The 26214-nt window shown below is 34.7% G+C and overlaps 1 long non-coding RNA gene across 2 annotated transcripts in view; it reads left to right on the forward strand.

The window, feature by feature from the left end:
- The first annotated feature begins 3309 nt into the window (after positions 1-3309).
- The window catches only part of LOC129524506 (uncharacterized), a 51977-nt gene continuing 29072 nt past the window's right edge, over positions 3310-26214 (forward strand). For both annotated transcript variants that reach the window (XR_008668255.2, XR_008668254.2), the window contains exons 1-3: positions 3310-3345; positions 4841-5295; positions 24987-25819. This is a non-coding gene — a long non-coding RNA (uncharacterized lncRNA). The remainder of the gene's footprint in view (positions 3346-4840; positions 5296-24986; positions 25820-26214) is intronic.

Below are 26214 nucleotides of genomic sequence, written 5' to 3' on the forward strand. Positions count from 1 at the left end.
AGGATACAAAATCAATGTGTAAAAATCACTAGCCTTTTTATACACCAACAATAGGCCAGCTGAGAGCCAAATCAAATAAACTCTTATTCACAGTTGCCGTTAAAATAATAAAGTACTTAGGAATACAGCTAACAAGGGAAGTGAAGAACCTCTTCAAGGAGAACTACAAAACACTGCTCAAAGAAATCGGAGATGATACAAAGAAATGTAAAAACATTCCATGATCATGGATATGAAGAATCAATGTTGTAAAAATGGCCATACTGCCCAAAGCAATTTATAGATTCAGTTCTGTTCCCATTAAACTACCACTGACATTTTTCACATAATTAAAAAAAAAAAAACTATTTTAAAATTTATATGGAAGCAAAAAAGATCCCGAATAGCCAAACAACCTTAAGCCAAAAGAACAAAGCTGGAGCTCTCATTCTACCTGACTTCAAACCATAACACAAAAGGCTACAGTAACCAAAACAGCATGGTACTGGTACAAGAATAGACACATAGACCAATAGAACAGAATAGAACCCAGAAATAAAACTATACACCTACAACACTCTGATCTTCAACAAACCTGACAAAAACAAGCAATGGGGAAAGGATTCCTTATTTAATAAATGCTGCTGGGAGAACCGGCTAGCCATATGCAGAAAATTGAAACTGGACCCCTCCCTTGCACCATATACAAAAATCAACTCAAGATGGGTTAAATACTTAAATGTAAAACCCAAAACTATATAAACCATAGAAGAAAACCTAGGCAATACCATTCAGGACATAAGCATGAACAAAGATTTCATGACAGAGATGCCAAAAGCAATTGTAACAAAAGCAACTGACAAATGGGATCTAATGAAATGAAAGAGCTTCCGCACAACAAAAGAAACTATCATCAGAGTAAACAGACAACCTACAAAATGGGAGAAAATATTTGTAGTCTATCCATCTGACAAAGGTTTAATAACTAGCATCTCCAAAGAACTTAAACAAATTTACAGGAAAACCAAACAACCCCATTAAAAAGTAGGCAAAGGCCATGAACAGACACTTCACTTAAAAGAGGACATACATGCGGCCAACAGACATATAAAAAAAAGCTCAACATCACTGATCATTAGAGAAATGCAAATCAAAACCACAATGGGATACCATCTCACACCAGTTAGAATGGCTATTATTAAAAAGTGTAAAAACAACAGACACTGGCAAGGTTATGGAGAAAAAGGAACACTTTTACACTGTTGATGGGAGTGTAAGTTAGTTCAACCATTGTGGAAGACAGTGTAGCAATTCTTCAAAGACTTAGAGGGAGAAACAACACTTGACCCAGCAATCCCATTACTGGGTATATACCCGAAGGAACATAAATCATTCTATTATAAAGATACATGTACACATATGTTCATTGCAGCAATATTCACAATAACAAAGACATAGAATCAACCTAAATGTCCATCAATGACAGACTGGATAAAGAAAATGTGGTGGGTATACACCATGGAATACTATGCAGCCATAAAAAGAAACAAAATCCTGTCCTTTGCAGGTTCATAGATGGAGCTGAAAGCCATTATCTTCAGCAAACAAAAGCAAGAAGAGAAAATCAAATTCCTCATATTCTCACTTATATTAATAATTAGAAACTGAATTATGAGAACAAATGGACACATAGGAGGGAGCAAGGGGGGTGAGAAGAGGGAGAGCATCAGGAACAATAGCTAATAGATGCTGTGCTTAATACATAGGTAGTGAAATGATCTGTGCAGCAAACCACTGAGGCAAACGTTTACCTGTGTAACAAGTCTGCACATCCTGCACGTGTACTCTGAACCTAAAATAAAAGTTGGAAATTAAAAAAAAAAAAAGAAAAATCAACTCAAGCTATTTAGAGGCAAAGAGAAAGCATCTATGCTTTCTATGGCTATTTTTCTGCATTTAAAGGTAACTAACAGAAAGAAATAAGAGTTAATAAATGATTGTGCAACATGAAATAAGCATATGATCTTAGTAATGTAAGAGCCCAGTAAAGAAAATATCTTTGTGTAAAAAGTTTTACAATAAAAAACCAAAGTAAATTTTGGACATTATGCTTACTACTCTCAAGGACGTTTAAAACAAAAACAAAATAGGATGTGATGTTGGGTAAGAAAGGTAAAATGACATGACAATTGGCTCATCAAAAGGAGTAAACAAAGTCAAAGAAAGAACATGAGGAAACAAAAGCAGAACAGTCATGAAAACACTTTTCGATGAATAAAGAACAGAAATGATGGTGTTGAGCAAGAGCTTCAAAGCTTAAGCAGAAACCATATGGAGTAGTAGAAAATGCAATTGGATAATACTGACCTGGACTGCAGATAGACTTCTAAGCTGGATAGCAAAGTCAACAACTTTGCAGAAAGAAAATCACAAGTTTAGCTGGATAACACTGAAAAGTGTTTAGTATAAAAGAAAAGTAATTAAAAGGCAAAACACCTGGGAAACATGATCTTATTTTGTATGAGGTTAATGTTTCTTGGCATGTTACTAAAAATCTCTAAGCAAATTTACAGTCCCAGCAATCAAATTACATTATTTGTTTATACAGATTCATTTTATTGCACGGTGTATCACATGAAAAGATAAAACATTTACTAGCTTTTATAGTTTCCTAGGACTGCTGTAACAAATTACCATAAACTTTGTGGCTTATAAACAAAGGAAATTTATTTTCTTACAATTTTGGAGGCCAAACGTCTGAATTCAAGGTGACATCCAGGCCATACTACTGAAATCTCTAGGGGAAAATTCCACCTTATCTTTTCCGGCTTCTGGTGGCGTCAGGCACCACCTGCCACGTTGGCTTGTGGCTGCTTAACTCTTAATTTCTCACTCCTTTGCCTTCATACGGCCTTCTCCTTTTTCTCCCTATCTCTCCTTTGTCTCTTATTCAGACATTTATCATTACATTTAGAGCTTGCCCAGATATCCAGAATCATCTCATCTACAGATCCTTCATTTAATCAACAAAGGCTCTTTTTAAAAAATGAGGTCATATTCACAGATACAGTTGTTAATCTTTTTAGCTACTGACATGCTTTGGCTCTGTGTCCCCATCCAAATTGCACCTCAAATTTTAATCCTCACATTTTAAGAGAGGGACCTGGTGGGAGGTGATTTGCTGATGAGGGTGGTTTCCCCTATGCTGTTCTCATGATAGTGAGGGAGTTCTCGTGAGATCCGGTGGTTTAGAAGTGGCAATTTCCCCTGTCCTCTCCCCTGCTGCCTTGTGAAAAAGGTACCTTCTCTTCTTTTGCCTTCTGCCATGATTGCAAGTTTCCTGAGACCTCCCCAGAATGCAGAATGGTGAGTCAATTAAACCTTTTTTGTTTATATATTACCCAGTTTCAGGCAGTTCTTTATAGTAGTGTGAAAACAGACTAGTACAGGAAATTGGTACTGGGAGTGGGGCACTGCTATAAAGATACTTGAAAATGTGGAAGCAACTTTGGAACTGGGTAATGGAGAGAGGTTGGAATAGTCTGAAGGGCTCAGATGACAGGAAGATGTGGGAAAGTTTGGAACTTTCTAGAGATTTGTTGAATGGTTTTGACCAAAATGCTGATAGTGATTTGAATAATGAAGTCCAGGCTGAGGTGGTCTCAGATGGAGATGAGGAACTTATTGGGAACTGGAGTAAAAATCAATCTTGTTGGGCTTTAGCAAAAAGACTGGCAGCATTTTGTTCATGCTCTAGACATCTGTGGAACACTGAACTTGAGAGAGACGATTTAGGATAATATCCAGCAGAAGAAATTTCTAAGTAGCCAAGCATTCAAGATGTGTGTTGGCTTTTTCTAAAAGTGTACAGTCATATGCCTTCAAAGAGATTATCTGATATTAGAGCTTATATTTAAAAGAGAAGTAGAGCATAAAAGTTTGGAAAATTTTCAGCCTGATCATGAGATAGAAAAGAAAAACCCATTTTCTGGGGAGAAATTCAAGCTGACTGTAGAAATTTGCATAAGTAATGAGGAGCTGAATGTTAAGTCAAGACAATGGGGAAAATGTCTCCAGGGCATGTAAGAAAAATTTGCAGCAGCCCCTCCCATCACAGACCCAGGGGGAGGGAAAAAATGGTTTCCTGGGCTGGCCCAGGGTCTTGCTGCTCTGTGCAGCCTCAGGACTTGGTGCTCTGCATTCCAGCTGCTCCTGCTCCAGCCATAGCTAAAAGGGGCCAAGGTACAGCACAGGCCATTGCTTCAGAGGGTGCAAGCCCCAAGTCTTGGCAGCTTCCACCTGATGTTAAGCCTGTGGGTGTGCAGAAGACAAGAGTTGAGCTTTGGGAACCTTAGCCTAGATTTTAGAGGTTGTATGGACATGCCTGGATGTCCAGCAGAGGTCTGCTGCAGGGGCACAGCTCTTGTGGAGAACCTCTACTAGGGCAATGCAGAGGGGAAATGTGGGGTTGTAGGCCCCACTGGGGCATTGCCTAGTGGAGCTATGAGAAGAGTGCCACTGGCCTTCAGACCCCAGAATGGTAGATCCATCGACAACTTGCACTGTGTGCCTCAAAAAGCCACAGGCACTCAATGCCAGCCTGTGAAAACAGCCATGGGGTCTGTACCCTGCAGAACCACATTGGCATAGCTGCCCAAGGCTGTGGGAGCCTACCTCTTGCATCAGCATGGCCTAGATGTGAGACATGGAATAAAAGGAGATTTTGGAGTTTTAAGATTTAATGACTGCCCAGTCAGGTTTTGGACTTGGCCAATATCTCCTATTTGGAATGGAAACATTTACCTAGTGCCTGTACCCCTGTTGTTTCTTGGAAGTAACTAACTTGTTTTTGATTTTACAGGATCATAGGTGAAAGAGACTTGCCTTGTCTCAGATGAGACTTTGGACTTGGACTTTTGATGCTCATTCCAGTTAATGCTGGAATGAGTTAAGACTTTCGGGGACTGTCAGGAAGGCACGATTGGTTTTGAAATGTGGAAAGCACATGAAATTTGGGAGGGGCCAGGTGCAGAATCATATGGTTTGGCTCTGTGTCCTCACCCATATCTCATCTTGAATTGTAATCCCTACCTGTCAAGGGAGGAACCTGGTGAGAGGTGATTGGCTGATGGGGGCAGTTTCCCCCATGCCGTTCTCATGATAGTGAGGGAGTTCTCATGAGATATGATGCTTTAAATGTGGCAGTTTCCCCTGTGCGCTCTTTCTTTCCTGCTGCCTTGTGAAGAAGGTACTTGCTTCTCCTTCGCCTTCTGCCATGATTGTAAGTTTCCTGAGGCCTCCCCAGCCACGCGAACTGTGAGTCAATTAAACTTCTTTTGTTTATAAATTACCCAGTCTCATACAGTTATTTACAGCAGTGTGAAAACAGGCTAATACAGCTACCATTCAACTCACTACACCAGCTTCACTCTCTTAAACATCTAGGGTAAATATTCTATCCCATACTGTTATTTATCCAACTAGAGGTAATTTTTTTATTTTGATAGGTTATGCTATATAGTAAAAGGACCCTGAGGTTTTGAACCCTAAGCTTATTCTCCTTTTTTCTTTGTTGTCTAGGTAACTAAAATTTATTCTGAATGTCTGTGTGTGTGTGTGTATGTGTGTGTGCATTTTTTTTTTTTTTTTTTGTAGTGGGGAGAAAGGTAGGAATGTTAGTTCTATTATATTTTATAATTCAAAATTACTTCCAGTAAAGGAGAATTGTTAACTGTTTGCCTGCGACATTCATGTTACTCTATGAGTCTCCTTGTGTACTAGCATTTGTAATAAATCACAGCTAGATTACTTTATTCATGCAGAAAATTTAAGGCAATATTGTACTGGTAAGAAATTTTCTTTATGAATATTTCCTCCAAAATATACATATTTTAGTGTTTAAAATCTCATTCTTGCTCTGAGGATCACATTGTTTACATGCTAGCCTATGTTCTATATCTCATATCTATGTCCAATAATTAGACCCTGATGTCAAAAGTAATAAAATCTGACTTCATCTGTGTTAATAACATAGTACAAAATAATATTTATTGAATGTATGACAAATGAATGATTTATTATAGGTTTGGGTAAATAATCAAAAAAGTCCAGGTAAGAGGTGCTTCAAAAAAGATCCAAATTTTCCACTCCCAGAGGAGAAACAAAGCAGATTCTAGAGTAGACTTTAAAAAGCTCAGAAATTCTAACACAATTATAAGAAGACAAATGTCAGTGACAAGTCAGAACAACATTGTTTCAAGAGTCCTATGGTGAGCTGCTTAGTCATTTTGGAAACTTCTAGGAATTGCCCTGCAGATGCTACTCTCAGGTGTTGCAAGGGCTTTTTTTCTATATAAACTCTCAAATTCTATACTTCTATCCTCTCTACCTTCAACAGTCTTTAGGCAAAAACAGAAAATGTTTATTATATCACCTGTCTCCAGGAAAGAAGCCCGTTTTGTTTAGAAAGGGGAGTAAACACAGATAAATTGAGTGTTAGTCAAAGCCACACAGCAGGCTGGCACTGAATTATGACTCCAAACTATACCTTGTAGTTTCCAATAATTTCTACTGAAAATAATAGTGAAACCAACCATAAATGCAATGTGAATTTGTGCCTCATGATAACTGCTGCTGTACTGAAAATTTCCTTTCTCCCATAATGCACAGAATTGGCAAATGTACAGTCAGACCACAAAATATATTAAGGCCAGCGATTCATTAAGTGATGCCGTAGACTGAAGGAAAGATTATATTAAAGTTTATGAGAGGCTTGGGTCCAAGAAGATGCACACATCTAAATTCTGATGGTGCTCAAATGTTTCAGTGCCTTATTAATCTGCTCAGTCTATACTGTCTTTGAGACTGCAGCAAAGAAAAAATATGATTGATTGTCCCGCAAGATACGTGCTTTTTGCATTTCTGTTAACTATAAAACAAGCACCATTTTAATTAAGCTTCTTCCAAGCAATTCAGGTGCTATATAAAAATATAATGAAGCAATTAAGATGTGTTAAAAGTGACTGAGATATCTTTTTCACTTGAAAATGTGCAAGTGGAAGTCAACAGGCTTTTTTTTTTTGTCTTCCTCTACCCTCAAAGCAAGGCCATTTAACCTCAAAAAGAGGAACACTGGATTTAAGTAAAATATAGGTTGATTTAATATATTAACCATTCCTAAATTTAGTGTAAATCTAAATACAAAATAACTTTTTATTATTATTCAAGGTTTGAAGATGCATAAGTGCTGCAAATTATGTTAGGGCTATGAAAACACCCTTATAAAATTTTTATAGAAATATTGTGGTGCCTAAATAGAGAATCGTGAAATTTTAAAAAATCATGTATAAGAATTAAATTGAGACAATGACCCAGAGATTCTATTTACTTGAAAACTTAAGATAGTGAAGAAAATAGATGGGTTGAGATGTTTCTTATCTGATCCATTAATTTATTTGGGTGTGTCAGTATGACCTATGTATAGGATGATGTACTCTCTGCTTCCACAAAAACAAATGAGCTTTCTGTTTCCATTGTAAAACTATTATTTATTAGGTCTTTCCTAATTTCATGTATTATGTCTGCCTCTCATTCATTCAGTCAGTGGGAATCTGTTGTGCCAGATATGACGTTAGGTTCTAGGGATATAAAGGTGGTCAAAAAGCACTAAAATTGCCAATAGGAGGCTTATATTCTAGTGTGCAAGAACTACTAAAAGCAACAAAAAAGTGAAACAATTAAATAAAATAATAACACATTATGGTAACTATTGAAAAATAAAATCATAGGCCTGTCACGGTGGCTCAATCCTGTAATCCCAGCACTCCGGGAGGCCAAGGTGGGAGCATCACTTGAGGTCAGAAGTTTGAGACCAGCCTGTCCAACATGGTGAAAACCTGTCTCCACTAAAAATACAAAAATTAGCTGGGCGTGGTGGCACATGCCTGCAGTCCCAGCTACTTAGGAGGCTAAGACATGGGAATTGCTTGAACCTGGGAGGCGGAGTTTGCATGAGCCAAAATCATGCCACTGCACTTCAGTCTGGGCAACAGAGTGAGACTCTGTCACACACAAAAAAATAGTAATAACGATAAAAACATCAATACTGACTCTAGGAAGCTAGTCAGGGAGGTCACGCTGAGGAGCGGATATTATATAGTCCTGGAAGAAATATCTTTATAGAGAAACTAGAAGAAAGATCAGGAAAAGTTGATATTTAAAATGATATGCAATGAAAAATGTATAATATGTGAAAAAAATCCTCACTTCATTTTGAAAATGTCACTATTATCAAACTCACCTATTTCCCTAGACTAAATTTATTATGCTGCAGGTTTAGGCTATTTCCATCTCAATGGAACTAGATAATTTTGCGTGATTTCCAAAGTATGCCATTTTTGTTGCAAGTCAGAGGAAATGAAGACTGAAACAAATACTGGGAACAATGTAAAGCCGGAAATTAGAAACACTACCACTGGTACAACAGATATCGTTCTTACAGATAAAAATATAGAAAGTGGTAAATTTAATTGAATTGTGTATTTTTTCAGTGGTAGAAAGTAGCAGAATCAAGACAGAAAACTCCAGGTAACTGACTACAAATCTTAGGTAGGGTGATATGAAGGTAGTTGGATAGATAGATAAACAGGTAGATTGACATTCAGTAGTTATATTGCCCTCTCTCATTCTTGTTATTTTTCTATTAGTGGCCCAGCATGAATGATAGCTCTAAAAACTAGAGTTGTTAATTACTGTTGTTCTATAATGCTTTACTTATAATTAATGTGCTAATTTTTTGGTTTATTCCCTGGGCATTTTTATAATGGGTGCAATTTTATAAAGCAACCGAATAACTAAATATATGTTAAAGCTGCCTTCTAGCTAGCAGGCTGGTTCAGATAGAATTGAATATCATGTTCCTGAGTAACTTCTATGTGCCCAATGACAAGAACCTAAGCAAAGGCAGACTGAGATTTTAGTAACTTCATTTCAAGAATCCCCTAAAGGACCATTAGCTATGAAGATGACAAAGGCAGAGTAATGGCCAGTGGAGAGCAACACATCGGTTATTCTCCTGAAGAGGTCAAATGTATAAACTCGTAAGACTTGAATGTTCTATCCTAGACGAATAAGAGCCCTGTAGAATGGACTGCTGAAGGGGGCATTATGAATTGTGTAGGATGCTGGTGCTCTATTATTTAAATTCTACTACTATGGATTTTTTCCTCTAGCTGAGTTAATTTTTAACTATTGGATGAGAGGAACCAAAGAAAGAAAAGTCATTGGCAAAGTGTGCGTGTGTGTGTGTGTGTGTTTGTAACAGAGAGAGGCTGCGAAGACCAAGAATAGGCTTCACCAAGAATTCAAGAATAATGGAAAAGAAGAGTAATATTATGCTGCCTTGCTCTATTAGTACTGTAGAAAACAGGAAAAACTGAGATTTTCCTTTAGAGGTTCCTGTTTCCTACCTTCCTGTGCTACACTCTTTCATGCTGATCTCCTTTGTTGCTTATTATTGTTTATTTATTGTGTACACAGAACTATGCTAGTGTAAATATATTTATATAAGCTACCTCTTAAAATGAGCAAGAGCCAATTGTTAAAACATTAAGAAATTTTGCAAGGTAGTTATTAAACTGCTGGTAGCTTGAAATTGTCCAGGGAAGAGTATTTACACCACTAAAATAGTCCAACCACTAAAATAGTCAAACACACACACACAAAATCACTACTCTTTCTGTCTTTGTTTTTTTTTTTTGTGGAGGGGGGAGCCAGTCCCCTAGCACACCACATGTATAGGTACTCATGCAAGAGTGAGAGTGTGATGAGGGGAGCAGAGCATATAGGAGCTTCAAAAGTTCATGGAAGATGCATATTGTAGAAAAATTATGCATACATTTCGAATTTTTTTCCACCAAAATAAACCTGAACTAACTTGTTATGACATGTCTGCAAAGGGCCTAGCTTGAGGCACTAAGAAAGATAAGACATAAGTTTGAAAAGAGTCCCTGTTAGAGCAACATGAATTCTGCTAAAATTGAAACAATAACAAACATCAAATTTATGGTGAAGCTTAGATGGAAAAATGGTGAAATCACTGATGATTTATGAAAAGTTTATGGGGTCAAATTGCTTCAAATAAAATAGCAATTTACAATTGAATAACTTGTTTTGAGAAGGGACAAAATGATGTTGAAGATGAAGCCTGCAGAGGCAAACTATCCACACCAGTCTGTGAGGAAAAAATTTAAAAATTTACCTTGTTTGTGCCCTAACTGAAGAAAACTAATGATTAACAATACAAACAATAGCTGATGCCACAGGTACCTCAGTTGGTTCAGCTTACACAATTTCGACGGGAAAACTTGAGCGAACTTCCCATTTGGTGACTGCCCAAACCATTGTACCCAGATCAAATTCAGACAAGAGCAGAGTTTTCAATGGAAATTGTACACAAGTGAGATAAATATCCTGAAGTATTTCTGTGAAGAATTGTAACAAAAGATAAAACATAGCTTTACCAGTATAATCCTGAAGACAAAGCACATTCAAAACAATGGCAATCAGGAGGCAACCAGGAGGTGAAACTGGTCCAGTCAAAGCAAAAGTTAACTGGTCAAGATCAAAGCTCATAATAATAATGTGTTGGTACACTTAATGTATTTTACTTGTTGACTTTCTGGAGGGCTCAAGCATATTAACATTTGCTTATTATGATAGTATTTGGAGAAACTTGGTTAAATCTTTAGCAGAAGAAAAGCCAGGAAAGCTTCAACAGAGTTTTTCTTCACTATTACAAAGTTTCTGTTCATTCTTCTCATCAAACAAGAACAATTTTGTGAGAGGTTTTTTTTTTGAAAGTCATTTGGCACCCATCTTACAGTCCTAATTTCGCTCCTTCTGAATTATTTTTGTTTCCTAATCTTAAAAACTATTGTAGAGGGCACCCATTTTTTTAGGTCGTAATGTAAAATGACTACATTGGCATGGTTAAATTACCAAGACTCCCAGTTCTTTAGGGATGGATTAAATGGTTGGTTTCATTGCTTACAAAAATGTCTTGAACCTGATGAAGCTTATGTTGAAAAGTAAAGTTTATATTTTTTATTTTTATCTTTTAATTCAATTTTTTTCTTGAATTTTTTTAAGTTTCCACATATTTCCTTTACATTTGGATAGTTATAACCTAGGAGGTAAACTAAGTTGAGATTAAGGAGAACTACAGTATAAGACTGTGTAAGGTAACTTCTGTTTAGGGGTAAACTGTGAGTAAGGGAATGCAGCACATGGAGAATTTACATTCATTTGGTAAACAGGATATTGGAGAGTAGCTAATCGCTGAATTTGACCCTTTAGGACTAGTAGGATTTCAGTCTGTGGAGGCTTAGGAAGGAGGAAGCAGTGGGAGCAGTGACTGTCCACCAGGGTAAGAACAAATGAACAGAGTCCCTGAGGCAGGAAAAGAACCATTGAATTGGCTATTCATTTGGCTGGAGCATACATGATAAAGAGGGGATTTATGGTAGGATAGAGAGGTAGTTGGAGGGACTTAACTCATAATAGCTATGTAACAAGGTGATAATATTTTATAGTATTGGCTAAATCATTCATCTCAAAAAAAAGCAAAGTGGAAATCCATGACTCCACTAGATGGCTGATCCCCGTCACTATTTTTTTAAACTTCAGAGTCTGTATCTTCAGGTGTAAAACATTGATTACTTGTCTTATAGTTTTTCTAAAGAGTTACAAAGAAAATCTTAGCTTTAGTTTGGAAAGTAAGATTCAAGCTTTAAATGCCATGATGTAGAAATAACTATGGCATTTATTGAGCACTCTCTGGGTTCCTCTAACTCTCAAGAAGGAACCATGTGCAAACGTTAACAGTGTAGAGAAGACCTGGTTTCTGTATTTATTTAGGGTATGTGATGATCTTAAGAAATATTATGGTCACTAGTTCAAATCTCTAACCCTTCCAAAATAAAACGATAATACACATGTGTGACAGAGTGTGTATTTTTTATATTTTGAGGAGTGGGGAAAGACAGGTAATCAGTAGAAATGCTGTTATTCAACAATTTAGAAAGAAGAAAAATATTCATTTTGTAAGGTTTCATTACCTCACATAAGTTTGATGCTTTCCTTCTGATGTAATGTTATTTGGATTTATATAGACAGTCCAATTAAATTAAGAGGTGCATGAACTAGTAAATACTGTTAAATGAGGAAATGCCTAATGCAGGAAATCAGCTTTAATCTTAGCACTAAAACTATAAGTGATGTAGTTTGGAAGATAGAATGTGCAAAGAATTAACTGTTGATAAAGTCAGTGATGTAGGAACGATATTCCTTGAAGTGAAGTTACTCAAATTGGTTTTGGCAAGGAGTTGAAACTTCTTGTAATTTATGTAGTGCCATCATGGATCTAGATTAGAGCTAAGTGTAAAAATGCCCTCATAAATGTGCAAAGATCATCTACTAAACTTAATTTTGGATGTCTTCATCAGAATAAACTTGTGAGTGTGCTTCCTGAGGGTAGGAAGAAGCAATAAGATAATTGCTCAAAGAACAGTCGCTGGAATCAGACTCTGGCTTCAATACATGATTGGCTATTATCAGACAAGATGTTGGAAGAGTAATTTAACATATTTTTGCATTAATTTCCTCATATGAAAAATAGTATCTACCAGTAGGGACATCTTAAAAGTTCGATGAGAATATGCAAGTGGAACACACAGTAAGTGCTATTCCACAAATGTTTACTGAACTCCTCTTATGTTTCAGGTGCATCTTAGTCACTTGGGAGCCCACCTGTGAATTAAGATAGATCTCTACCCTAGTGGATCTTGTATTATACCACATTTTAGTTTATATTGTCATTATTTCTATTGCTATCTTTATTTTTATAAAACCTAGCACAGTGCCTGATTAGTAGATGCTAAAAAAAATTTGCTTGAATGAATATTCAACTAAAACTGTGCTGATGATAAACAGCACCTGTGAGTGAACACAATAAGGGTAAATGCTTTGGAAAGTTAGAAAATTCTACAAAAGAGACTAAACACAGGCAGAGCAGAGTTCTTCACTGTGAAGTACACCAGAAGAAGCTGTTAGAATGAAAATTCTAGTTGTCGCTATAGGCAAATCCTACCTTCAAATCTTTCTTTTCTTAATGGTAAAAAATCTGACTAAAGGAAATTTCACATTGTTTATGAATAATTGTAGAAATATGTTGTTCTTTTAGCTTTATTGGTCTTCGAAATTTATCCAAACCATTCAAGAGTCACAGTTAGTAATTCCAATATCCGATACAGTAACAAATGAGACATTGGTTTATTTTTCACTAAACCACAGCTGATAGAAGCAGCTAAATAGATAAAACCCTAAATTTAAAAATATATTGGTATTAGTCATGTCAAAGCAGATATTTCAGGATGAATTAAGAAACTGTAGCTCATAGAGTTAAGTATGTCTAATACTATTAGGCAAAAGAGAGAAGCACTGCTTAATGGATCAATTCCATTAAGGAAAAGAAAAGCAAAAATTGCAAGTGATTTCAGTTTAGAAAGATAACTATAAAAGTCAGTTACCTGACCACTGAAGTTCTTTTCTCCTCTTCAAATGCCATTTCTGTTCTGTCAGCATTGTCAGTTTATGCAGCTACTGTACTGTGGAAAGTAATTATATTATATGGCAGATAAAACAAGGAGGTATGCATCAGATTATAAATAACTTAATTTTGCAAAGGAATTTTACATCTTAATCTGCTGGACTATCACTTTCACTTAGGCTCTGAAACCAAATTATGTTATTGTGTTCTGTGATATAATTTAATAACTCACCCATAAGGAAATGTCAGGTCGCATTTGCAACAATCCAGGGGCCATTAAGCCAGATGGAAGGTCATTCTGTTTGAGGATTGTAAATGAACCTGTCCAACAAAGTTTTGGTTAGGAACAGCCAAGGACTCATTATGTAGTCAATTTACCCAACTGCTTGCAAGAACCACGCCAACGCCAAGGCTGTTCTGTCCTTTGAAGTTTGAAATGAATTTGAACATACAGGGATTTTTTACTTTCATCAAGCCAGAAAGAAAATTGCTTTTATAAAAGGCAGTCATTTCCATATATTGCTTAGAACATTAGAATAAAAATTAAATGTATTGCTGAAATATCACTGTGAAATTTGTTTCTTTCTTATTCATTTTCCTCTTTACCTTCTAAATTCTGCCTTTCCTTGGTAGTGAAAGACACACACACACATCCACATACACACACATTAATAAAAAATAAACCACTCAAACAAGATAACAAAAATGTACAAAGAAATTTATGCTTCTGAAAATAAAAATATTCACTTAGAATAATAATGTCTTCATTTAATGTTTTAGTTCCTTTAGTTTACAATGAAGTTAACAACTTTTGATTATCCATACTGTGTAATTTAATATGAATACTCCAAAGTGGATAATTAAATGTCAGCTTTATTTAGTTTAAAAAAATGCAGTTTGAAGATCTGGATCCTTCTAATGAGGTTTAAGTTATTCTCTAGAGCAGAGAATCAAAATTGCTTATTCTAGTAAAGCATTATTTTACAGTTAGTATATTTTCATTTTAGAAAATATAAGGTAGTTAACACATTTATTCATAATCCCATATTTATTATAAATTTTGACATTTCTGTCTATTTACATCTTTCAAAGCATGATATTTTACTAATTTGAATTTACTGACTTGTGTTTACTGACCATATATACAACTGATCCTCATTATTTGCAGATTCTATATTTGTGAATTTGCCTACTTGCTAAAATGTATTTATAATGTCAAAATCAATACTAGCAGTGCTTTTGCAGTCATTTGTGGACATGCACAGAAACAGAGAAACATTTGAGTCAGCTATTGGGCAAGTTCCAGCTAAGGAGGAACAAGGCCTTCTTGTCTCAGCTTTCATATAAAGATGACAAGAGGATGGAGAAGGTCACAGGTGGTGCAGTGTAGTACACAAAGCTCTGGTCTCGGACCAGTTGGTCAGTGTTTAGATCCCCACTCTGGCACCTGTTAAGGGGCATGGTTTTATGCAAGTCACTTCATACTTTTGAATCTTGTTTTCTCCTTTGTAAAATAAAGAAAATAAACTATTCCAATTTTTTTTTTTTTTTTGAGGCAGAGTTTCGCTGTTCTTGTTGCCCAGGCTGGAGTGCAATAGTGCAATCTCGGCTCATTGCAACCTCCGCCTCCCGGGTTCAGGTGACTCTCCTGCCTCAGCCTCCCAAATAGCTAGGATTACAGGTATGCACTACCCTGCCTGGCTACTTTTGTAGAGATGGGGTTTCACCATGTTGGCCAGGCTGGTCTTGAACTCCTGACCTCATGTGATCTGCCCGCCTCGGCTTCCCAAAGTGTTGGCATTTCAGGCATGAGCCACCATGCCTGGCCAGGATTTGTTGTTTTTAAGATTTAAGATTATAATCTATGAGAAATGAGTGTGTATATACATACATACATATATATATATATGCAGATATATATATATATATACACATACAATTTCTCCTAGGAACAAAAATTTAGTATTTAATTTAGTGTTCATAATGGCTTTATAAAACATGATTACCATGAATAATGAAGATCAGCTGTATATGTGTATTTATATACATATATATAAATTGCCAATCTAAATTGTGATAAATATCCATATGCTTAAATTATTGCATTTTTAAACTCATTTGAAGAAGCAAACATTTTACTCTGTTGGATATATCATAATTATTTAGTAGGTTAGATGATATAATCATAGTATTTTTCTATTTCCAAATTTATGAACACTGTTTTTAGTTATATTTTCCCTGCAGATCAGGAAGAAGGTAACATGATTCTTCTTTTGGTACAGAACCAGAGTTCAGCTGGAGTCCAGTGTAATAATGCAAGGAGAATCTTGGGATTTTATCTAGAACAACTCTGTGTGTGTGTGTGTGTGTGTGTGTGTGTGTGTGTGTGCGTGCGTGCGCCTTGTATCAGAGAACGGAAAAAACAAGAAAGGCAGAGGCTTTACAGTCTGGTCTAAGAAGAGCAGCAAGGATGGATGAGGAAAGCTCCTCCCTACTTTGGGAATTCAGAGTTCTGCTGCAAACTAGCTAATGGGGATCTTTACTATGACATACTTATTCATACACCTGTAAGGGATTGGTCTTAGAAAATCAACTAGAGTTAATGCTTGCATAGGACGCAGGCCAGTCATTTCACACTCTCAGAACCTGGAACAGCACCTAGAAGGTAGGCACATCAGCTAGATGCCCTAGTAAAAGGAAACCCAACATTGTATTGTAGCCCAAAAACTGGCCAGTTAGTCCTGGGGTCTGATCCTAATTCTGAAAATTGCTAATTGGTTGAAGTTGAGCTGAATGACTGAATATTTGGATTTAATGTTAATTTTAGAGATTCCCTTTATGTTATTTTTTAAAAGTATATTTCTTTGTAAAGTGTGAGATAATGCACTTCTTTAATCGGAAAGGGCTTAAAACAAAATTTATCTCAATGTGAGTTAGTCAACTATTTTATCTTGTTTTCTTATTTCATTTATCCCTTACACCATGAAACAAAGAGCAGTATCTTGATGTCAAAGCAGTTAAGGTTAATATGCCCTCTTACTATGTAGCTCGCTGCATTTTTTTTCCCCTGGTTCCCATCTTAGCCATTTGAGAGAGGTCACTAAATCGTCCTGGATCAAATACTTCCTGTGGAGTCTGTACAGTGGAGTCAAATAAAATAAGATAATTAATAGATTGATAATGTCACAAGGACCTTGAAAGCATGGTTTGTAGTTACCATGCCTGCAGAAAATGGAAATATAAGTATATAATCAAATTAGTATTTAGCTCTATTATGTTATTTATAGTGTTCAATACATAAATTGACAATTCCCTCCTAAATTATGAAACAATAAACCTGCACTATTAGAATGTAAACAATAACAAAATAATTATCTTTCTGATTAATGATAGATAATATTTTGTAACAGAAACAAGCAATGTGTTAAATATATGTTGAAACTTAGATACTAACTCCATCTAGGATTTGAAACTATGATATTGAAAGATGCATTTATTGAAAAATAGTTGATGGGTTAACAGGCTGTATGTTGTTGTTAATGCTATTGCCTTTGTTATATATATGATAACAAAGATACCTCTTGACTAGAAATCTTTCTTAACAATGCTTATATTTGTCAGGGTTTGATCGGAGAAGCAGAATTAGTAGGATGGATATATCTATCTATCTCCGCGTATTTACCCAAACATATATATTTTGGGGTAAATATGTGAGGATATATATATGTAAACAAATCTGAAATCTTTAGAGCAGACAACCAAGAAGGGAAATTACAAGTGGGATGGAGTCCCAATCTAAAATATGTTGTTTACAGGCAGTGTTCTCTTAACTCAGAGAAGGCCTAAACCTTCTTTTAAAGACTGCGCAACTGATTAACTTATAGTTAATTGATCAAATACTTTAATCACATCTGCAAAACTCTCTTTAAAGTAGCAACTAGTTTATTGTTTTATTGAATAACTAGAAGAAGGTATATGCATGCTACAAAATGACGGCTTCCTTCCAATATTCAACTTTTGCAAGAGAACATCCCTTGAAGCTCAGTTTAACTGTAAAAGTAGTAGAAAGGGAACTCTGGAAACTATAGTATAGAAGAGCAAATTTGATACATCAAAAGCCACTGCAGTTCACCTTTTCTCAACTTGACATCTATAAACATATCTTAAAACCTCACTGAATCTCCAAATACAGACAGTAACAGAGTTATACTTCTGCATAATATGATACAACTATCTCATGTTCAGTCAAAAATAGGCTAAGCTGTTCTCCAGAAAAGTATATGAAGTCTTTGAGTGGTTACTACTCTTCTCCTTTGATATCCTGTAAATTAAATACTGAGATAAATAATAAGAAAATCAGAGAGGTGATAAAGCAACAATATTTTGTATATATATATATATATATACACACACGTATATATATATATATATATATACACACACGTATATATATATAAACATATTCATGTCAAAACAAACAAAAAATACTCATGACTATTACAGTCCTCTTTTCTGAAACTGGTCACATGGTTGCACCTTGTAAATAACTATCTTCTTTCAATCTATTTCATATTTCCTTCACACTCAGCACACACCTCAGCTGGTTGTGGTTCTTTGCTCAGTGGAATGACTCAAACATTCATTCCTGAAGGGTCTGAGTCGTTAGTACTGCTGAACATGTAGGAGAATGAAGAGCACTCACATTTCTTTCCTTGGGAGATACTCTTCCCTCGTGAATATTTTGTCACTATATAACCTGTAGTGATAATCTGCATATTTATTTATTTTCACATAAATAAGAACTTAGACCAGGTCTATACTATTGTAGGAAAATAAATACTGAAAACAATTGAGCTGATTATACTTCCTAATACCCGGTTTTATTTCTTATTTTCACAAACTTAAAACATGACTAATTACACAAATGACGATAGGAGTTACCATTAATTCTACTATGTAGTATACAGTATAATTTAGTATATAAACTATTTAGTATATTGCCCCCTAATTTTTGTATGAACTTGTATATATATATCTTTTCATAACTAAAACCATATAAATATAAATGTTTTATATACTAATTTTTCTCACATGAAATATTGGTGGGGTCATATGAAATTAATGTTTGGCCACATACTGAAATTCTAAATAACTTTTACAGAATAACCTGTTGTTCTCTGTAAAGTTTATGAGGGTAAGACATATGATAGAGAAAAGTGACCAGCAAAAGCACAGTCTTTATTCCTACGAGGCTGTTGGCCTCAAGACTGTGTGAACTCATTTGGGCCAGGTAGAGATTGCCCTTTGCCAAGCTAATGATAGAGCAGTAGTCAGACAATATAAATTGCAAAAAATGTACCACAGCATATGTATATTTATTAACATGTACTTTAAAGATATACTATTGTACTGACATTAAAAATGCTAAAGCATTTAATAACAGAAATTTAAATGTAACAATGAAATACTATTTTAAAATTTTTGTCTCTACAAAATTGTTTTTAATATATTATAAATTATAACAGTACCATTAAATAGCAATGAAATTATTGCTTCAATATTTTGTGATATAGCAATCTGCTTCTAAGTTGTTTATTTAACTACATTGTTTGAATGGCTATCATAGCCAAAATAGGTATTTTACAAAGAAACATGGATCCAGAAGGGAGGCTTGCATCACTGACTGCATTTCTAAATCATAACACTCACTACTCAAATCCATTGTCCAGTTATTCAATTGTTCAGGCATACTGTACAGTTTTTTTTAAAAAATTAATTGTGCTTTTAAATAAATCTGAAGGTGTTATGTTTTTATATGTGATGAACAAGTTCATGACTCCATAAAATCATTTAATTTAAAGGATACTAAAATTTTGAAAATCATATTTCCTATTTCTAATGTACAGATATGACTATATAAGGCTAGTCTATTAGTTTGAGCAGCAAATCATATAATGGCAGAAAAACTTCAAAATGCTAGTCTTCAAAATGTACAGTCCATAATATGATATTCTTTCAAAAACAATTACTACTTGCTTACTATTAAAATATTGCCTTTATCTGTTAAGTGGCTAGCATATTACTGGCAGTGCTTGTCAGCAGAGAAAAGTAAATTTGAAACACTTGATTTTTGAAAAAGAACACATACCTTATTCTAAAGATCAGCAACTCTTTTAAGATCTCTGCTGTTTGAATAGATCTGTTTTGATAATTATGTTGTTGATCTGTTTTGATAATTATGTTGAATTTTGATAATTATGTTGAATTTTATAACACACTTATTTAAAGAGTTAACTACATTTAAAGCGGCTTATTTTGATCAAAGAATTAAAACTAATGATATTTTGTAGCACTTTATATTTCTGGCTTAAAATCTCTGCTATGAAAGTTTTCCTGGGCATGATACAGTGAATGAATTCAACTGAAGTGCTAACTCTGCAACATATCACAATGGTTTTCTTTTATTTTTAGTCATATAAAAGCAGCTACAGCACAGTTTTACTATTGTTTTCATTAAGTTATTTCTTAGGGAAATAGTATCTTTCTTTGAGTGCTCATAAAGAGTAGTTTATTCATGTTATAATTGAAAAAAATAATATCTAGCATAATTCAAAGTGTGTAGAAACTTCCTTACTTTGATCCTGCTGTACTGCAAACCTTTCACCCTACATAATTCGCTGTAAGACTGGTTTCTTTAAATCTTCAGCAATAAGGCTTCTACCTCTTTCAACATTATTTACTGACAAAGAACACATCACAATACACTACTATATTGTTTTCCATACATTATTTTAGCCATTTTCAGCATACCAAGATAGATGAATATTTCTCACATGGTATGTGGCTTTAGCCTTCTGCTTTCATAAACCCTCACAAAGTCTTTTAAAAACTTAATCAACTTCAATGTTATTTATAAAGTACTTGATTAAATTTTAGATGACTTAAAACATTAATTAAAACATTGAAGAGGTTTCACTTCATGAATGCTTGGCAAGGCATATAATACAGTAACCACTAATTTACAATTTTGATTATTTTTTACTTATTTCTTTTAAAGCGTGGTTAGTTTTTGCTGCTATGTTAATGGTTAATAAACAGATTTTTTTCTGTTGTTTTTACTAAGATTGCAAACTTTTTATATTCCTTGAAAACATTATTTTTAATAACTGGATAATGTTCATTTTAGTGAACATACCATTATTTACTTTGCTGTTGTAATTTTTTAACATTTAAATATTTTATTTAAAATAGAAACAGAATAAAATTGGAATAAATGCCTCATACTTAAATTTTAGTGCAATATTTTTTAGTACATCTTTAGGATAAAGGCAAGATTTCTGTAGAGTTATGGATAGTCTTGTCAAATTATGTCCCAGACAATTTATGCCAACTTGTATTTCCACCAACAGTGAATAAATGGAGTGTTTTATTTAATGTTTTCTAATAATATATATTTGTTATTTAAAAAAATTTACTGAATTAATGTTTGAAAATGATATTTCAAGGTTAAAATTATCATTCATTTGGTTATTAGTGAGGTTGATTTTTTTGTGTTATTTTCCTTTTGTTTTGACTATTCTTTTCTTATAATCTTTTTAATCTGTTTTAATTTTTTGTACAGTAAGGCTATTAATTTCTTATTATATTTGTCACATATAGTTATCCCAGACTTTTGTCTTTTTCTCTTTGGATATTTTTGATTAAGAGAAATTTTTTACTTTTTATGAATGCAAATGCAACAATTTATGTTTTCTTTGTATGATGAGATAAGCCTCATTGGCTTTATTATTAAATTAAAATTACTCTTTTAAAACGTCAAAAAGTAAAAAAATAGAAAGAAATGACCAAAAACAACTATTAGCAATTTGACATATCCTTGAGTATATCTTCTATGTAATATTTACCAATTTGAAAGTATATTAATAATTTCATATCCTATCCCATTCACAAAATATTATGACCACATCGTATGTCTGTAAGAAGTCTTTGAACCTCTTTGTTTATATGATGAGGAGAGAGTATAATTTATAAAACAAACCATCTTACAAAGTTGTGAATTTTAAAAAACCTATACAGTAGAAGCATGTTTGGATATGCCTTTGTTACATATCAGACTGTTTATTTTTAAAAAGTTTTCAAATTACATTCTTTGTCTCAAGATATGAAAAATAATTTTTAATGATTAAAAATAAAAAAAATAAAGTTTTTCCTCTGTTAAAATTTATTGCTATGATAAGTCATCCTACTGACTTTTTTTTTTTTTTGAGACGGAGTTTCACTCTTGTTGCCCAGGCTGGGGTGCAATGGCGTGATCTCAGCTCACCGCAACCTCTGCCTCCCGGGTTCAAGCGATTCTTCTGCCTCAGCCTCCTGAGTAGATGGGATTACAGGCACGGGCCACCACACCCAGCTAATTTTGTATTTTTGGTAGAGACGGGGTTTCTCCATGTTGGTCAGGCTGGTCTCGAACTCCTGACCTGAGGTGATCCCCCAGCCTCGGCCTCCCAAAGTGCTGGGATTACAGGCGTGAGCCACCACGCCCGGCAATCCTACTTACTTTTAAGAACTAATAATATTTATAAATTAAATCGTTTTAGACTTAGTTGGATTTTGTTTTTGTTTAAGTTATCCCTTTCAAACAGATCACACTCTTCACACACTTAATCATGAGTTGTTCAAGAAGAAGTCTTCTCTTCCTTCATCGATCTTTACATTCTAGTTTGTATGGTATATAAAAACTAACAAGAAAACTTAATTTAATTCAGTTCTAATTTTAACCCTAATATTATTGAGTTGCAAATTCAGTGACATAAATTATTTTCCATACCTCAGCCTGATTGCGTCTTTATGTCATCTTGACAAATCATTAAGTTTAAAATGTAAAGCAAGTAATCTCCTATTACAGCTTTCTTTCCATCCACAAGTATGTCATATTCAAACTCTGCCTCTGAAATACTAAAATTTTGAATAATTTTTGTTCCAAACACTTTCTAATTATTGCTTAGTGTTACAGTTATCTATAATTGCACAGAAAAATCCCACAGCAGTTCTTAAAATTGTATACCACTTAAGCTTATATTATGTCTAGATTCTAGATCTGTGCTTTCCAATGGTCATTACTCAGTACATGTGGTATTAAGCATTGAAATGATACTAGTTCACACTAAGATATGCTGTAAGTCTAAAATACCTGTCTGATTCTTTTCACTTTTCTGAAACATAGCTACTAAAAATTTTTAAATTATATATGTGGTTCATATTATATTTTTATTGGATGACACTGCTGTAGGTGAAAAATTTATTTGACAGTTGCTCCTAACTACCATGTTCATCTTAGTTTTTAAAATGTTCAATTTTGTCTAGAAGATTAAGTTAAATCCTATTTATACATAGAGTTTAAATATGTATGCTATAAATCTTTCTTTCCAGTTTTCTGATTTTTCAATATAGAAGAAAAGGTTGAGAGCAGATGTAAAGTATAAAAAACAAGGCGAATTTTAACTGGATAAGCTAATTAATAAATTAGGTCTCTTTGTCAATACACACAACCTGAAGCAGCATCCTGGAAGTCAGGTGTTTGGGTCCTAGTATCTTAACAAAAATTCAAGGCAAGACCTATCACAGAAATACTTAAGGCAGCTGCTGACTCTAGATGCATGCACTTATTTCTCAGAGCAGCTATAAAGTCCTAGTTGACAATTTTCCCTGGAAGTTTCTGACAAATAGCACACACTGTTGTTTACATTTTTGTGATTTAACATTTCACTTAAATTACACAGGTGCACGTAAATGTGTTCATTTGATCACAGTAATTCTACTGCCACTCACATTAGTAAGTAACTCAATATCAGAAACAAGCTAGTATTAAATTTATTACTCTTCTCCATGGCTAATGTACTTAAATAAAGCTATAGTGATTGGCAGTTACAGTTAATATCACATTTCAGTCTTGGAAGGAAGAAGAGCTGTACAATGCTTCTTTAAGTGGTTTCCTTTTATTTTTTGTTTTATTAATTTTCTTCAGTTCTTTTTCTCCCTACATCTTTCTCATATTTTTACACTAAGTGCATTCCTAAATAGCTACATTCAGTAGTTATGCATCTTTTTTCCCCCTTTTTTACAACATACCAACAGATGCCATATAATTTATGTTTTAAAATCATCGGCAATGATATCCTTTCATATGCACATCAAACATTCACTAATAAGAAAAGAGATATGATACTGAATGTTTAAAACCATTTTGGGGAAAATACGTAAAAGCATTCATCAAGAACCCCATACCCTGGTGTCTTTTGCTTATATCTATATATTAATATATAAAAATACTAGTGCCTTATTGTAGCACTGTGAAATTAAAAAAACAACACCATAAACAGGTGTTTCTACGCCATAAATTCATGGAATATCAGTTACTGAAATACTAAAATAAAATCATATATGAAAATTTTACCCACAGAGATGTAGCACCTCAAGGCAAGATGAAATACTAAGAAGGAAGGAAGGAAGGAAGGAAGGAAGGAAGGAAGGAAGGAGGGAGGGAAGGGAGGGAGGGAGGGAGGAAAGGAGGGAGGGAGGGAGGAAAGGGAGGAGAGAGGGAGGAAGGAAGGAAGGAAGGAAGGAAAGAAGGTCACCTGAAGTTGTGATCACCATGAGTATTTATTGGACACACTGCTATGTTTAACTCTCATAATATCTCATTATATTCATTTTACATATAGGAAGAGTAAAGCTAACAGGAAGAGGTGACGTAACTGGACTATGTCTCCATGGTTAGCACTATAAAGACTTGGCTACCAGGCATTCAAGTACTGTTTTGTGGTCCGTTATCAAGGTGGCAGTTTGAGAAGCGATCCTAAAACAAACACATATATTAAAAAAATTATATGCTGAAGCAAGAAGATCCCTGATGACAAAGCCACAAAACTATAACTGGTTAAAAGCATTGCTGAGAAGAACATGGAAAAAGATAGAGCATCTGTAATATTAATTACAGATTAGATAGTCCATATGTGCTTCTAAACATGATTTATTTCATCCTCCTAAAAATTCTGTGACATTGATATTATTATTACCAATTTACTCATGCTCCTAAAATTTGAATAGTTTACTCAAAGGCAAACAAGTGGTAAATGTTAAAGCAAGGAATTTCTGACTCTCAAATTAGTTCTATAAACCACTATGCTATGCTGTTTCCGAATTAGTTTGTTGTTATCATAAAAAATAACAAGAATAAACCCAAAGAATTAAACAGAGGTGAAATATTTCTTGGCTGCCTTAGTCTAGAAATTCATAGAAAATACTATGTGTATGGGAGTGGAAACTATAAAAATTAATAAGATGTATTTCCTGAAAAACAAATACCGAATCAGGGTTTAACTGCTGATTATATTTTATAGAGGTTCACTCCCAGCCCAGCAAAAATGAAGAAAAGTACGGGGGTAAGGTATGGAAAAACAGCAAGCAAAGCCAGAAGCTTATTACCATACAAGTCAATGATTTACAACGAGCCACAAGGAGACACAGCCAGAACCATTCCTTAAGCAGTCTACCAGGAGGAGTAACAGGAAATTTACCTACGTGGATCTCATTCATTCTGCCCCTGCCCCTCCACCCTTTTTAAAAGTTTGTCCCACAAACTTTGAAAACTGCTCTGCATTTTAGAGTTGCCTCGTCCATTGTAGCACTTCACTAGAGTCCAGAAGTGGCAGAAAAAGGGACCAGGGACTTTGGAAAGTGACTGACTGAGCTCAAAACATTCATGTAGTTGATTGGCTGTGGCTGCAGTGGAGTCAGAGCATGTAGTTGAAGATTTGAGGAGTTGAGACTGAGAAAACTTGTGGAGTAGGACAAGTGGTCTGACACGTGATGTGTCTAAGAAAATTAAACAGATCTGGGCATGGTGGCTCACGCCTGTAATCCCAGCATTTTGGGAGGCCAAGGCGGATGGATCACCTGAGGTCACGAGTTCGAGACCAACCTAACGAATATGGTGAAACCCTGTCTCTACTAAAAATACAAAAATTAGAAAATTAGCCAGGCGTAGTGCTGCACGCCTGTAATCCCAGCTACTCGGGAGGCTGAGACAGAAGAACTGCTTGAACCCGGGAGATGGAGGTTGCAGTGAGCTGAGATTGCACCCCTGCACTCCTGCCTGCGCAACAGAGCAAGACGGTGTCTCAAAAAAAAAAGGAGAGAAAAGAAGATGGAGAGAGTAAGAAGGGAGAAATTAAGGTAAGGGAAAGGCATCCAGAGAATGGAAATTATAAGGCCAGGGATAATATAATTCATTTTATTCTGTATTTTAAAATTAATCTTCATTTTGAGATTATTGTAGATTCACATGTAGTTGTAAAAAATAATGAAGAGAGATCCCATGGTACCCTTTAGTTTCTTGTAATTATAAAATCTTGCAAAAGTGTTGTATGACAGCACAATGAGGATATTAACATTGATAAAGTCAAGTTATAGAACATTGTCATCACCATAAGGATCCCTTATGTTGTCTTTCTATAGTCACACTCCCGTCCTTCCCCCTTCATTCCATTCTTAATGTTTGGTAACTGCTATTTTTTTCTTCATTTTATAACTTTTGTCATCTCAATAATATTATATAAGCGGAATCATGC

Source organism: Gorilla gorilla, chromosome 13 (genome assembly GCF_029281585.2).
Source record: "Gorilla gorilla gorilla isolate KB3781 chromosome 13, NHGRI_mGorGor1-v2.1_pri, whole genome shotgun sequence".
Lineage (NCBI taxonomy): Eukaryota > Metazoa > Chordata > Mammalia > Primates > Hominidae > Gorilla > Gorilla gorilla.